Below are 14680 nucleotides of genomic sequence, written 5' to 3' on the forward strand. Positions count from 1 at the left end.
GAGCTACACTGATCCGAAGCCAGGAGACAGGAGCTTCCTCCAGGTCTCCCAGGCAGGTACAAGGGCACAAGGGTGTGGGCTTTCCCAGGCCATAGCAGAGAGCTGGATCGGAAGTGGCACAGCCGGGACTTGGACCATTTGGGATGCCAGCACTGCAGGTGGTGGCTTTACCTGCTATGCCACAGTGCCGATCCCTGAGCCTTCATTCTTTTTTTTTTTATTATTTTTGACAGGCAGAGTGGACAGTGAGAGAGAGAGACAGAGAGAAAGGTCTTCCTTTTGCCGTTGGTTCACCCTCCAATGGCCGCCGCTGCAGCCGGCGCACCGCGCTGATCCCATGGCAGGAGCCAGGATCCAGGTGCTTTTTCCTGGTCTCCCATGGAGTGCAGGGCCCAAGCACCTGGGCCATCCTCCACTGCACTCCCTGGCCATAGCAGAGAGCTGGCCTGGAAGAGGGGCAACCGGGACAGAATCCGGCGCCCCAACCGGGACTAGAACCCAGTGTGCCGGCGCCGCAAGGTGGAGGATTAGCCTATTGAGCCACGGCGCCGGCTTGAGCCTTCATTCTTAAGTGGTCCAAATGAGGGAACTTTTGCTTAAATGTCTTTTTTGCTGTGTTTAGTAATATCCTAGTGATTATGTTCAAATAGATTATTATGAATTAGGTTGCCATCAATTTCATCTTTAAGCAAGGAAATTATGTGAATAATTATGACTTTTTAAAATTTCCAAATTGTAAATAAATATGGCTTTAAAAAAATTTTTTTTTAGATTATTCATTAGAAAGAGTTACACAGAGAGGAGAGGCAGAGAGAGAGAGAGAGGTCGGTCAGTCTTCCATCCGCTGGTTCACTCCCCAGTTGGCCACAACGGCTGGAGCTGCGCCGATCTGAAGCCGGGAGCCAGGAGCTTCTTCCAGGTTTCTCATGTGGGTGCAGGGGCCCAAGGACTTGGGCCGTCTTCTGTTGCATTCCCAGGCCATAGCAGAGAGCTGGAACGGAAGTGGAGCAGCCGAGACTAGAACTGGAGCCCATATGGGATGCCTGCGCTTCAGGCCAGGGCATTAACCTGCTGCGCCACAGTGCCAGCCCCCAAAATTTTTTTTTAAGTTTTATATAAATATGGCTTTAAATTTTTTTTTCCACATTTATTTGAATGGTGGAGAGAGAATAATGGAGAGCTCCTATCTGCTGGCTCACTTCCCATATGTCCTCAACAAGTGGGCTTGGGCCTGCCAAAGCAGGAACCTAGGACTCAGTGTAGGCCTCCAGTGTGAGTGGCAGGGACCCAGGGACCTGAGCCATCCCTGCTGCCTTCCAAGGGTGCCGAAGTCACCCAATCCCAGACACTACAGTATGGACACAGGCCTCCTAAGTGTCTTGACTGCTGTGTGAAAGGCCCACTCACTCAGTGTACCATACTAGTATGAAGCCTGGGCTCGCATCTTCTTCCTAAACCAAGCTTATTTTGAGAGGTAGTACACATAGACTAGATCCTATAATTCATAAGGTGCTTTGTGGAAATGACTATTTGAGGGCCAAGAATGACTTTGGCTTGTGTAGGGTGAACTTCAAGAGGAAAAAAGGCACTGATAATGAATGACACTTGTAGAGTCAGGCGTTTGTCAGGTGGAAGGAGAGATTTATATAACCTTCCATGGTTTCCTTTTCAAACAAGGTATCAGTAACAGTTGACAAGGTATGTACATGTATCCAATAAGTAATTTCCTTACTATATGAATGCTGAATTTTAACTTTGCCAGTTTGTTGTCTTTTTTGAGACTGAGGGAGAGAGAGCTCTCAATCTGCTAGTTCACTTCCAAAATGCCTGCAGTGGCTAGGTCTGGGCTGAATCTAGGAGTCAGGAACTCAGTCCAGGTGTCTGTTGTGCTTGGTAAGAACCCAAGAAGCTGGAGTCTGGAACCAGAGCTGGGTGACAGACCCCAGGTATTCTGGCATGGAATGTGGACGTGTAACCAGCTCTTCACCACTAAGCTAAATGCTTTTAAAAATGCACTACCATTTTTCTGAGACATGCCCCTGAAAAAGCAGTCCACATCTAATGTCTTGAAATCAACTTGAAGGAAAGTTCACAAACACGAATTAGATGGCTATTGGGAGTAAACCAGGGCGATTGCATGCTGAAAAGTAACCTCTGAGTGGGCTGTGCTGTTGGAGATCTTGTGCTGGGCGTAGCCAACCTGTGGATCTCTTCTCTGCTCAAGAGCTTTGTGAAAAGTGGATACGTGCTGCTGCAGAATTTTCGTCTTCAGGATAATCCAAATGTTAGTATATACAACCAGTAACTTCCCCAATTTTTGTTTGTTATATTGTTTTCCTGTGCCTTTGTCTTTTTTTTTTTAGATTTAGGTATACCAATGAAGGAAGTCTGAGACCTGAGCAAAATGGGTGTGAAATGTGTATCATACACAATTGTGTGTGTGCTAAGGATTGATGATGAATAAATTTCAGATTCTCAAATCCAGTTCATCTTACTAGTTAAGAGTTGTGAGTCGAACTGTTTCATTGTGGTTTACATGATGCCCACCCTCCCTTTTTTTAAAGATTTATTTTTTATCTCAAAAAAAAAAAAAGTTTATTTATTTGAAAGGCAGAGTTACAGAGACTAGTTTTCCATCCTCTGGTTCACTCTCCAATGGCCACAATGGCTGCAACTGGGCCAGGCTGAAGCAAGGAGCCAGGAGCTTCTTCTGAGTCTCCCATATGGGTGCAGGAGCCCAAGGGCTTGGGCCATCCTCCAATGCTTTCTCGGGTGCATTAGCAGGGAGCTGGGTTGGAAGTGGAGCAGCCAGGACTCAAATTGGCACCCGTGTGGGATGCCGGTGCTGTAGGTGGCGGCTTACACCACTATGCCACGACATTGGCCCTTAGAAGTTTTTTGATTTAATTTTTAAAGGTTTATTTGAGAAGTGGAGTTACAGAGAGAGAGAGACATGAGAAAGGTCTTCCATCCACTGGTTCACTCCCCAAATGGCCACGACAGCCAGAGCTAGGCAGATCTGAAGCTTGGAGTTTCTTCTGGGTCTCATATGCAGGTGCAGGGGCCAAGTACTTGGGCCATCTTCTGCTCTCCCAGGCCATAGCAGAGAGCTGGATTTGAAAAGGAGCAGCTGGGACTTGAACCAACGCCCATATGGGATCCCAATGCTGCAGGCGGTGCTATGCCACAGTGCTGACCCCTAAAGACTTATTTATTTTAAAGGCAGAGTGACAGCTCCATAGAGGATCACTCCCCAAATGGCTGCAGCAGCCAAATGTGGGCCAAGCCGAAGCCAGGAGCCAGCATCTCCATGCTGGCTACCCACATGGATGGCAGTGACCCAGGCACCTGATCCATTCTCTGCTGCCTTCCCAGGTGTATCAGCAGGAAACTGGATCTGAAGAGGAGTAGCTGAGATTTGAGCCAGCACTCCTGTGTGGGCTGTAATGTACTGTTGTCACGGTGCTGGCCCCAACGGGATTGCTTTTTGCCTACAAAAATAAAGCTTTAACATACCAAAAAATAAAGAAACTTTTAAGGAGGTTATGTTTAGCTGGTTGGCATACCTTACACTTTGTTAGTGGAGATTTGGGTTGGGAAAGGAGTAGTGACTAAGATTTTGAAGGAAGGAAGAGCTTTGGATTCTGGAGTGCGTTGCCATGGGACTTGCACACTTTTGGGCAGATGTCATAGACCAGGTATGGGTAATCGGAGCAGCTGTGTGCAAGGTGTCACTGGTTTAAGCCTGTACATTTTATCAGAAAAGATGATGGGTATCAGGTTATTAAATAAAATTCTTGCAGGAGATGGTCCTTGATAGTTTGTTTCCTTTATGAAGTGCTTTACTTAATGACGTGTTCAACCATGTATTTGGATGTTGGGCAAAGGCTACCGTTAAACTGACTTTGAGCATCTGTAGGAAGACGACAAGATTTGGACATCTTGGAAGATCCACATTTAATTTAGTATACCTAAGGATATATTTTATTTTTAAAAATGGATAACCTCATTCCCTGATTGCTTTACTATTTTTATGTCTTTGGCTATGTCAGTCTTCCTCCAAAGAATGAACTCCCAGGGAGCAGGTACCTGTTCTGTATGTGTACATGAACTGCACAGATTTTAGGGCCGGTGACAGTGCTTGGCATGTGGTAGATGTTCGGTGAACGCTGAAGATGTGAGTGTGATGGAGGAAGTGAAAGCAAACGTTTTAGTCTCCCTCTTGGTGTTCTGTTTGGGTAGAACTCAGAATCAAGGGGTACTTACTAGAATGCAGATTCTGGGCCTCCAGCTCGTGGTGAGGGAGGCCTGGAGTAAAATGAGTAGGCCTGCTTTCCTCCTTTCTTCTTTCTGTCCCTACCTTTTGGCTTAAAAGAAGAAAACTGCTAGCCATGAGCACACATTTTCCCGAAAAATCAGTGCTGTTTGTTTAATGAGTGTTCTCTGTGACTAGCAAGCAGCTTTCAAAGGTGACGGAGATGCACTTCTAGTGGGAGTGTACCTGGTGTGCCATAGAAACCATAGCTGTCCCTGCAGGAAGCTCTCTTCCAGAATGTGAGAGTGAGTGGACTACATGCCAGCTAGCTTGGGGAGGTGGGGTTCGTTTTTTTAGGAAGAGGCACTGCCACTGTATCAGAATTTGGTTTCTGGCTGGCACCGCGGCTCACTAGGCTAATCCTCCGCCTGTGGTGCCGGCACACTGGGTTCTGGTCCCGGTTGGGGTGTCGGATTCTGTCCTGGTTGCTCCTCTTCCAGTCTAGCTCTCTGCTGTGGCCCGGAAGTGCAGTGGAGGATGGCCCAAGTGCTTGGGCCCTGCACCTGCATGGGAGACCAGGAGACCTGGCTTCAGATCAGCGCGGTGTGCCAGCCGCAGCAGCCATTGATTGGAGGGTGAACCAACGGTAAAGGAAGACCTTTCTCTCTGTCTCTCACTGTTCACTCTGCCTGTCAAAAAAAAAAAAAAAAAAAAAAAAAAGAATTTGGTTTCTGGACAGGAGGTATTTAAGTATAACAGACAAAAACGGAACTAGTCATGGGAAGTAACAGTGGAAATTCTTGAGGTGGCGACATCACAGACATCTAAGGCCAACATGTGCCTCAGCGTGTTCACAGGTAAACAGGATAGAAGGAGGTTTAAGTAAGAGTAATGGTAAGTGGTAAAAGACTTGTAGCAATTCTAGGAAAACAGGAAGTTTGCAATGTTGCTTTTATTGTTTGATATCATCCATAGTAAGCCCCAATTAAAATAGTGTTCTTAAAATTTGGTTTGCTTTCTATCATGAAGGAGAGATGTGTGTGTGTGTGTATATATATATATATATATATTTTATATATATATTTATTTATTTTAAGATTTACTTATTTGAAAGTTACAGAGAGAGGTAGAGACAGAGAGAGAGGTCTTCCATCCGCTGATTCACTCCCCAGACGGCCGTAATAGCCGGAGCTATGCCAATCTGAAGCCAGGAGCCAGGAGCTTCTTCCGGGTCTCTCACGTGGATGCAGGGGCTCAAGGACTTGGGCCATCTTGTAATGCTTTCCCAGGCCACAGCAGAGAGCTGGACCGGGAGAGGAGCAGCTGGGACTAGAACTGGCACCCATATGGGATGTCGGTGCTTCAGGCCAGGGCTTTAACCCACTGCACCACAGCGCCAGCCCCAATAGATACTGAAGTCTTATTTTTTTAAAGATTTATATATTTATTTGAAAATCAGAGTTAGAGATAGAGATCTTCAGTCCACTGGTTCACTTCCCAAATGGCTGAAATGACCAGAGTTGGGTTAGTCCAAAGCCAGGAGGCAGTAGTTTCTTCGGTTTGTTTTTTTGTGTGTGTTTGTGGGTGCAGGGGCCCAAGGACTTAGGCCATCCTCTGCTGCTTTCCCAGGTTCATTAGCAGGGAGCTGGGTTGGAAGTGGAGCAGCCAGGACTCAAACTGTATCAGCTGGTGGCACTGCAGACTGCGGCTTAACCCCCTGCACCACAGCGCTCCTTCCTGTAAGGAGCTACTGTTGGGGTTCCTGAAGGTGCTTGTGGTGGAAGTAGGAAAGGAGCTCTTCTGGGAGGAGAACCAAATCTTATGCCGCCGCCATGCGTGTCTCCTGCCCCCTTCTTTGCCTCTGTCAGATCGCTCAGGTTGCCGTGTCACTGCTGGCTGGCTCCTTCCTCTTCTGCTCTGATGGACTCTGCATTAAGAATATTCTGGATAAAGTTGTATTAGTAACTAGAATAAAGGTGAGGCATTCAGAAGAAAGAATTAGGAGGAAATTAAAAGACCTTGAAGTTCTGGGAACAATGATCTAGTCAACTTTACATTTTTTTTTTTTTTAATTTTTTTTTTTTTTTATTTTTTTTTTTATTTTTATTTTTTTTTGACAGGCAGAGTGGACAGTGAGAGAGAGAGACAGAGAGAAAGGTCTTCCTTTGCCGTTGGTTCACCCTCCAATGGCCGCCGCGGCCGGCGCGCTGCGGCCGGCGCACCGCGCTGATCCGATGGCAGGAGCCAGGAGCCAGGTGCTTCTCCTGGTCTCCCATGGGGTGCAGGGCCCAAGCACCTGGGCCATCCTCCACTGCACTCCCTGGCCACAGCAGAGGGCTGGCCTGGAAGAGGGGCAACCGGGACAGAATCCGGCGCCCCGACCGGGACTAGAACCCGGTGTGCCGGCGCCGCTAGGCGGAGGATTAGCCTAGTAAGCCGTGGCGCCGGCAACTTTACAGTTTTTAGTCGTTGAAACATTCTAGACAATTTTTCCTATGTTTTCTACTTCCAGTAACTTTACAGTGAATGTAAAAAATACTAATTGTTTAATCAAAACAGGAATAACAATTGTTGGTAAGGATGTGGAAAGCTGAAACCCTTGTGCACTGTTGGTAGAGTGTAAAATGATGCCACTGCTGTGGAAAACAGTATGGAGGTCCTTCAGAAAATGTGTCCTAGAACCACTTCTGGTCTGCAGCCACCAGAAGTGAAGGCAGGTGCTTGGAGAGAGGTTCTTGTGGCCGTGTCTGCGGCAACAGTATTTACAGTATTCACAGGAGCAGAGAGGTAGAGGCAGCCTCCATGTCCATCAACCGAAGCATAGACAAACAGAATGTAGCACAGGAATCCAGTGGAATATCATTCATAGAAACAAAATAAATAAAAAATAGAAATAAAAAGTTCTGACACATGCTACACTGTGCGTGAATCTTGATGACCATATGTTTAGTGAAGTCAGGAAATAAATATGATTCTACTTAAATGATTAAAGTCAGGTTTTTTTTGTTTGTTTGTTTTTTTTTTTTTTTTTTTTTTTTTTTTTTGACAGGCAGAGTTAGACAAAGAGAAAGGTCTTTTCCTTCTGTTGGTTCACCCCCCAAATGACCGCTACAGCCGGCGAAGCCAGAAGCCAGGAGCCAGGTACTTCCTCCTGGTCTTCATGCAGGTGCAGGGCCCAAGCACTTGGGCCATCCTCCACTGCCTTCCAGGGCCACAGCAGAGAGCTGGCCTGGAAAAGGAGCAACCAGGACAGAACCAGCACCTCAACCGGGAATAGAACCTGGAGTGCCAGCGCCGCAGGCAGAGGATTGGCCTAGTGAGCCATGGTGCTGGCCAAGTAGTCAACTTCATAGGAACCAAAAATACAGTGGTGGTTGCTAGAGGCTGAGGGGGAGGGTGAAGGGAATTGTTTAATGGGTAAAGAGTTTCAGATTTGCAAGATAAAAGTTTTCTGGAGATCGGTTACCAGACAAGGTGAATATATTTTTTTTATTTATTTTTTAAAGATTTATTTATTTGAAAGAGTTACACAGAGAGGAGAGGCAGAGAGTCTTCCATCCGATGGTTCACTCCCCAATTGGCCACAACGGCCGGAGCTGCGCCGATCCAAAACTGGGAACCAAGAGCTGCTTCTCGGTGTCCCATGTGGGTGCAGGGACCTAATGCCTTGGGCCATCTTCTACTGCTTTCCCAGGCCATAGCAGAGAGCTGGATCGGAAGTGGAGCAGCCGGGTCTCAAACCGGCCCCTATGAATATATTTTAACACTATTGAACTATACTCTGAAAAGTGGTTAAGGGGCTGGTGCTGTGGTGTAGTGGGTAAAGCTGCCACCTGCAGTGCCAGCACCCCATATGGATGCCAGTTCGAGTCCTGGCTGCTGCACTTCTGATCCAGCTCTCTGCTATGGCCTGGGAAAGCAGTACAAAGTGGCCCAAGTCCTTGGGCCCCTGCACCCGCATGGGAGACCCAGAAGAAGCTCCTGGATCCTGGCTTCGGATTGGCCCAGCTCTGGCTGTTGGAGCCAACTGGGGAGTGAACCAGCGGATGGAAGGCCTCCCTCTCTCTCTCTTCCCATCTCTGCTTTTCCTCTCTGTGTAACTCTGCCTTTCAAATAAATAAATCTTTTTTTAAAAAAGTGGTTAAGATAGTAAATACTACATTGTATGTTTCTTACCACAGTTTTTAAAGTATACATATTTTAAGACTTAAATATGTATATTTTAGAGATTTATTTAATCATTGGGAAGAGTTACAGAGAGACAGAGATTGTCCATCTGCTGGTTCACTCCTCAAACGGCTGCAACAGCTGGGGCTGGGCCAGGCTGAAGCAAGGATCCAGGAGCTTCTTCCAGGTCTCCCACATGGGTGTAGGGGCCCCAAGGACTTGGGTCATCCTCTGGTGTTTTCTCCAGCGCATTAGCAGGGAGCTGGATCGGAAGCTGAGCAGCTAGGACTCGAACTGGTGTCCATATGGGATGCCAGCACTGCAGATGGCAGCTTAACCTGCGCCACAGCACTGGCCAGCCCCTGAAGTATGTAATCTTTTTATTTTATAGATCCCATGTAAGACAAACAGAAGAACCATCACTGTACTTGGACCTAGATACCATTTTCCTTCGGGACATGACCCCGCACAGCACACCCTCGTTGGCTCTGGCAGAAGTGGCGTCTCAGTGTGAATTCACCCAGCTTTCCTCTTGGTAGGTGACTGTTCTTGGAGAACTTCCCTTTTGAGAAGCAGAACTTGGAAACACGCTTCCTGCCTTGTCAAGTGTTCGTTCCATATGGCAGAACTTAGTTGCTTAAGAAAACGGAGCAGTCAAGGTCTTGACTAAGCAGCAGCTTCCTAGTGCATTGCCTCTTGATTCAACTTGCTGTACAGGGATTTTCATCTACTTTTCTTTTCTTTTCTTTTCTTTTTTTTTTTTTTTTTTTTTTTTTTTTTGACAGGCAGAGTGGACAGTGAGAGAGAGAGACAGAGAAAAGTCTTCCTTTTGCCGTTGGTTCACCCTCCAATGGCCGCCACAGCTGGCGCGCTGCAGCTGGCTCACTGCGCTGATCCGAAGCCAGGAGCCAGGTGCTTCTGGTCTCCCATGGGGTGCAGGGCCCAAGCACTTGGGCCATCCTCCACTGCACTCCCGGGCCATAGCAGAGAGCTGGCCTGGAAGAGGGGCAACCGGGACAGAATCCGGCGCCCCGACTGGGACTAGAACCCGGTGTGCTGGCGCCACAGGCGGAGGATTAGCCTAGTGAGCCGCGGCACCGGCCATCTACTGGTATTTTAAATGTAAGGGCAAAGAACTATTAGACAGGAAGAGAGAGAGTGCTTCAGCAACCTCAGCCTTGCCCTTGGGTTCTGGTGCCCACAAGAAGGAGCAGATACCAATCCTTAGTCCTCCTGTAGCACGTATTCATTCAGCCTATAAAGTCAGGGAGGGACGTGTGGACTTAGAGGATTTACTACTGTTTATGTTTAGGGTGAGAAAACTTTGTGGTAACCCTGACTAAAAAAGGTTGAGGGTAGTGGTGGCTGAGAACAGCCTGGGCCTCGGCTGGAAATACTGTTTGAGGCTGCAAATAGTGCCTGGCAACACATTTTTACCTGTATCTATAAACCCCTTTAGAACGTGGACTGGCTCCAAAAGGGCACTTGATAGCCTGTTAAGTCAGTGTGTGGGACTCGGAGCTCTTCAGGAGAGTGTTCTGGTATTTGTGGCTGGAAGAATGTAAAACTGAATATGTTAGTATGTTATCTGGTGATCCTGATACCAGAAACTTGGGGTGTTTTCCTCTTCGTAAAGGTAACTTCTTTATGGAAAGGGTTTTGGGCATAAAACTGCAGATCCGGTGTTGTGGCACGGTGGGTTAAGCCTCTGTTTGGGAAGCCAGCGTCCCATCATAGCACTGGCTCGAGTGCTTCCAGTCCATCTCCCTGCTAATGTGCCTTGCAAAGCAGCTGAGAATGGCCCCAGTGCTTGGGCCCATGCCACCCACTGGAGTTCTTAGCTCCTGACTCTGGCCTGCCCTGGCCGTTGAGTGAGTGTGTGCTCATCCGTGCGTATGTATGTGCATATATGAGGGTACTTTGTGGAAAAGGGAATTAAAAGATGTTTATTTGGGCACGAACACATCTGAAATCATATATACTTATGTGCATATACATTGCCTACATTCACCCAAACATATTCTATCTATGAAATCCAAATTACAACTCTGGGTGAGGGGCTGGCGCTGTGGCACAGCAGGTTAACGCCCTGACCTGAAGCGCCAGCATCCCGTATAGGCACTGGTTCTAGACCCATCTGCTCCTCTTCTGATCCAGCTCTCTGCTATGGCCTGGGAAAGCAGTAGAAGATGGCCCAAGCCCTTGGGCCCCTGCACCCACGTGGAAGACCCAGAAGAAGCCCCTGGCTTCAGATCGGCATAAAGTAAAAAGAAGTGAAACTAACTTAGAATATTTAAAAAAAAAAAAAAACAACTCTTGGGGCCAGTGCCGTGGCTCACTAGGTTAATCTTCTGCCTGCGATGCCAGCATCCCATGTGGGCGCTAGGTTCTAGTCCTGGTTGCTCCTCTTCCAGTCCAGCTCTCTGCTATGGCCCAGGAAGGCAGTGGAGGATGGCCCAAGTGCTTGGGCCCTGCACCGCATGGGAGACCAGGAGAAGCACCTGGCTCCTGGCTTCGGATTGGCGCAGCACTGGCCGTAGCAGCCATTTGGGGGGTGAACCAACAGAAGGAAGACTTTTCTCTCTGTCTCTCTCTTTCACTGTCTAACTCTGCCTGTCTAATAAAAAATAAAATTAAAAGAAACAACTCTGGGTGTTATTTCAGCTGATTTTATTCATTAGGTACAAAATTCTGTGAGTCATTAATAAGAATACATAGAATGTCCCTTTTTACACCTGGGGAAAATAGCAAACTCATGAGCCAGAGTTTCCTGAGAACCTGACCGCTGTAAGGCCGGGAATGAGTGATTCTGGAAAGCTGCTGCCTGGCTTCAGTTTAGGCTGGGACGACACAACTCGCAGCCCCTGCACGTGTCAGGTGACTCTTAAATGCTTACCACCTTTTAAAAACATTTTCCATAACCGCATGTAAGGTCACTCTTAGTAATATCTTTTGGTTGGAATTTGAAGGCTGATTGACAAATATTTGGCAATCATAAATAATATTTTAATAAATGGTTGATCTTGGAAGATTGTTTTCTGTTTCCCAGTTGGATTTTATGCTTTTTAAAAGCTTTTGAAGGGTTTTAGACAGGTTTTTTTTTTTTTTTTTTTTTTTTAAAGATTTATTTATTCGAAGGACGTACAGACGGAGGGAGGGAGGGAGAGATCTTCCATCCACTGGTTTGCACCCCAAATAACTGCAGTGCACAAATGGTCCAGGCTGAAGTCAGGAGCCCAGAACTCCATCCAGGTCTCTCATGTAGGTGTGGGGCCCCGAGACTCCACCCATCTTCTGCTTCTTCCCCAGGCTTGTTAGCAGGGAGCTGGATCAGAAGTGGAGCAACTGGAATTTGAACCTGCACTCATTTGGGATGCTGGCATTGCAAGCGGTGAATGACCCGCTGTGCCACGTCAGCCCCAGGGATTGTTTACAAGCATAGGTGAATAACCAGAAGTTTAAAATTAAACTAAAAGTCATGAAACACTTCTATATTTTTCAGTATCAGAGAAACTACATGGATTGGCTTCAATTAAAAATGCTGTTTTAAAAAAATTTTTAATTTTATCCCATGGGGCTTATTTGTTGCAAATGGCCATTGTTTTTATTAAGTAGTTAGGAACATTTGTGGTTATGTTATAACCATAAATCTCAGTAATGTGACTTAACTAATGTTTTAAGTGAGTCTTTTAAGCACTGGTTGATGGCAGATATCTATCCAGAATGCAAATGTGTTTGTCTTGAAAAGTAGTCATCTGTGATCCTCTTTCCTAATACTGATTTTTTTTTTTTTTTAAATTTATTTGGGGTGGGGGGGAACAGGCTCCCATCTGCTGCTTTGCTCCCCAAATGCCATGACAGCCCCGGTTTGAAAGCAGGGAGGCGGGAGCTCAATCCGGGTCTCCCATATGTGTGGCAGAAGCCCAGTAATGCATCATCACTGCTGCCTCCCAGGGTCTGCAGGAACAGGAAGCTGGAGCCAGGTGTGGAGCCCAGGAACTGTGCTGGGGATTTGGGCGTCCGAGCCAGCGGCTTACCTGCCAGGTCCCATGCCTGCCCGGGACCCTGGTGGTTTGGGGGTTGTTTTTGAGCTTGGCTCGTAGTCACTCCAGGGCTCTGCTGTTTTCTAGCCGTGTCTTCCAGCCCCCGACCGGCATTCTGCTGCTGATGGCGCTCACCTCCTTCTGCTGATTTCCCCACGTAGCTTTTGGCAGCTTCAACAACCAGTCGGTTTCACAAAATACTGTTTTGTTTTTTGTTTTTTAAAGATGTATTTATTTATTGGAAAGGCAGAGTTACAGAGATGCAGAGGCAGAGAGAGAAAGGAAGGTCTTCCCCAGATGGCTGCAATGGCTGGAGCTGTGCCAATCCAAAGCCAGGAACCAGGAGCTTCTTCTGGGTCTCCCACGCAGGTGCAGGGACCCAAGGACCCAAGGCCATCTTCTGCTTTCCCAGGCCATAGCAGAGAGCTGGATCGGAAGTGGAGCAGCCGGGACTCATACCAGCGCCCATATGGGATGCCGGTACTGCAGACCAGGGCTTTAACCTGCTGTGCCATAGCACCAGCCCCAAAATACTGTTCTAGAAATACCCAAGAGAATTTGATATTCCACAATGTGTCTGAGAAGCCATGAGCAGTGGCTGTGGCCCCGTAGACTCGAGTAGATTGCAATGAATAGGACAGCATTTGGTGGGACATGTGTGTTGCAGCATGATGACTTAAAACAGGCTGGTGCTGTGGCGCCAGCACCATCTGTGTACTAGTTCCTGTCTTGGCTGCTCCACTTCTGATCCAGCTCCCTGCTCAGGTCTGGTTAAGCAGTGGAAGATGGCCCAAGTGCTTGGGCGCCTGCACCTAGGTGGGAGGCCCAGATAACGCTCCAGGTTCCTGGCCCAGCTCTGGGCCATTGTGGCTATCTGGAGAGTGAACCAGCAGATGTAAGATCTCTCTCTCTTTCTCCCTCTCTCACTCTCTGTAACTGTGCCTTTCTAAATAAATCTTTAAAAATACAGAGTCAAAGCCCCAGAGTGTTTGTGTCACAGTCACAATTTCTGTGTGTGAGGGTATATATGCAACGGCACATTTTTTGCTTGTCAGAGGACATTTTTGTATGTGGATTCTCAAAATGGATTAAGACTCTTAGAAACCGCAAACACTTTATTCCTTTAACATTTAACATCCCGTGAGAGGACCATTGCATAGCCAGCAGTTGTCATGCCAGTTAGGGGGCAGGCGTTTGGTGCAGTGGTTAAACTGCTGCCTGGGATCCTGCGTCCTATATCGAGGTGCCTGGGTTTGAATCCTGCCTCCACTTCTGAGTCCAGCTTCCTGTTAATGTGCACCCTGGGAGGCAGCAGGTGATAACTCAAGTAGTTGAGTCCTTGTCATCCATGTGGGAGACTTGGAATCAGTCTGGGCTGCCTGGCCCAGCCCTGGCTGTTGTGGGCATTTGAGGAGTGAACCAGCAGATGAAAGATTGATTGATATCTCTCTCTCTCTCTGCCTTTCAAATAAGTAAGAATATTTTTTTTTTAAATGTGACAGTGTTTGTGCTCCATTCAGAGTACATGTATTCAATACCCGGCCCTGGCTCCTGAGTCCAGCTTCCTGCTAATGCAGACCCTGTGAGGTAGTGGTGATGACCCAGATTATTGGGTTCCTGGATTGGTTCCCAGCTCCTGATTCTGGTCCCAGTCCAGCTCCAACGGGTGGTGAACCAGCCAGTGGGAACATTCTCTCTGTCTCTCTCTCGCTCTAATAAAGAAATAATTTTTTTTGAATTATCAACATCTTTTTTTTTTTCTTTTGACAGGTAGAGTTATAGAGAGAGACAGAGAGAAAGGTCTTCCTTCCGTTGGTTCACTCCTCAAAAGGCTGCTAAGGCTGGCTGGTGCTGTGCCGATCTGTAGCCAGGAGCCAGGTGCTTCTTCCTGGTCTCCCATGTGGGTGCAGGGCCTAAGCACTTGGGCCATCCTCCACTGCCTTGCCAGGCCACAGCAGAGAGCTGGACTGGAAGAGGGGCAACTGGGACTAGAACCTGGGGTACCGGCGCCGCAGGCGGAGGATTAGCCTAGTGAGCCACGGCGCTGGCCAAGAAATAATTTTTTAAAAAATTTAAATGGGTGAGTTTAAAAAATAAGCAAGAGGAAGCAATATTACAAAGTATTTCCCTGAAAGGTGATTTTCTTTAGGTCATTTTTTCCCAGATTTAGGGCCAGCTGTGTAGAGTTGGCACCAGGAACCGAGAGCCCTGAATT

The sequence above is a fragment of the Oryctolagus cuniculus genome, chromosome 15 (assembly GCF_964237555.1).
Source record: "Oryctolagus cuniculus chromosome 15, mOryCun1.1, whole genome shotgun sequence".
In the NCBI taxonomy this organism is placed as follows: Eukaryota; Metazoa; Chordata; class Mammalia; order Lagomorpha; family Leporidae; genus Oryctolagus; species Oryctolagus cuniculus.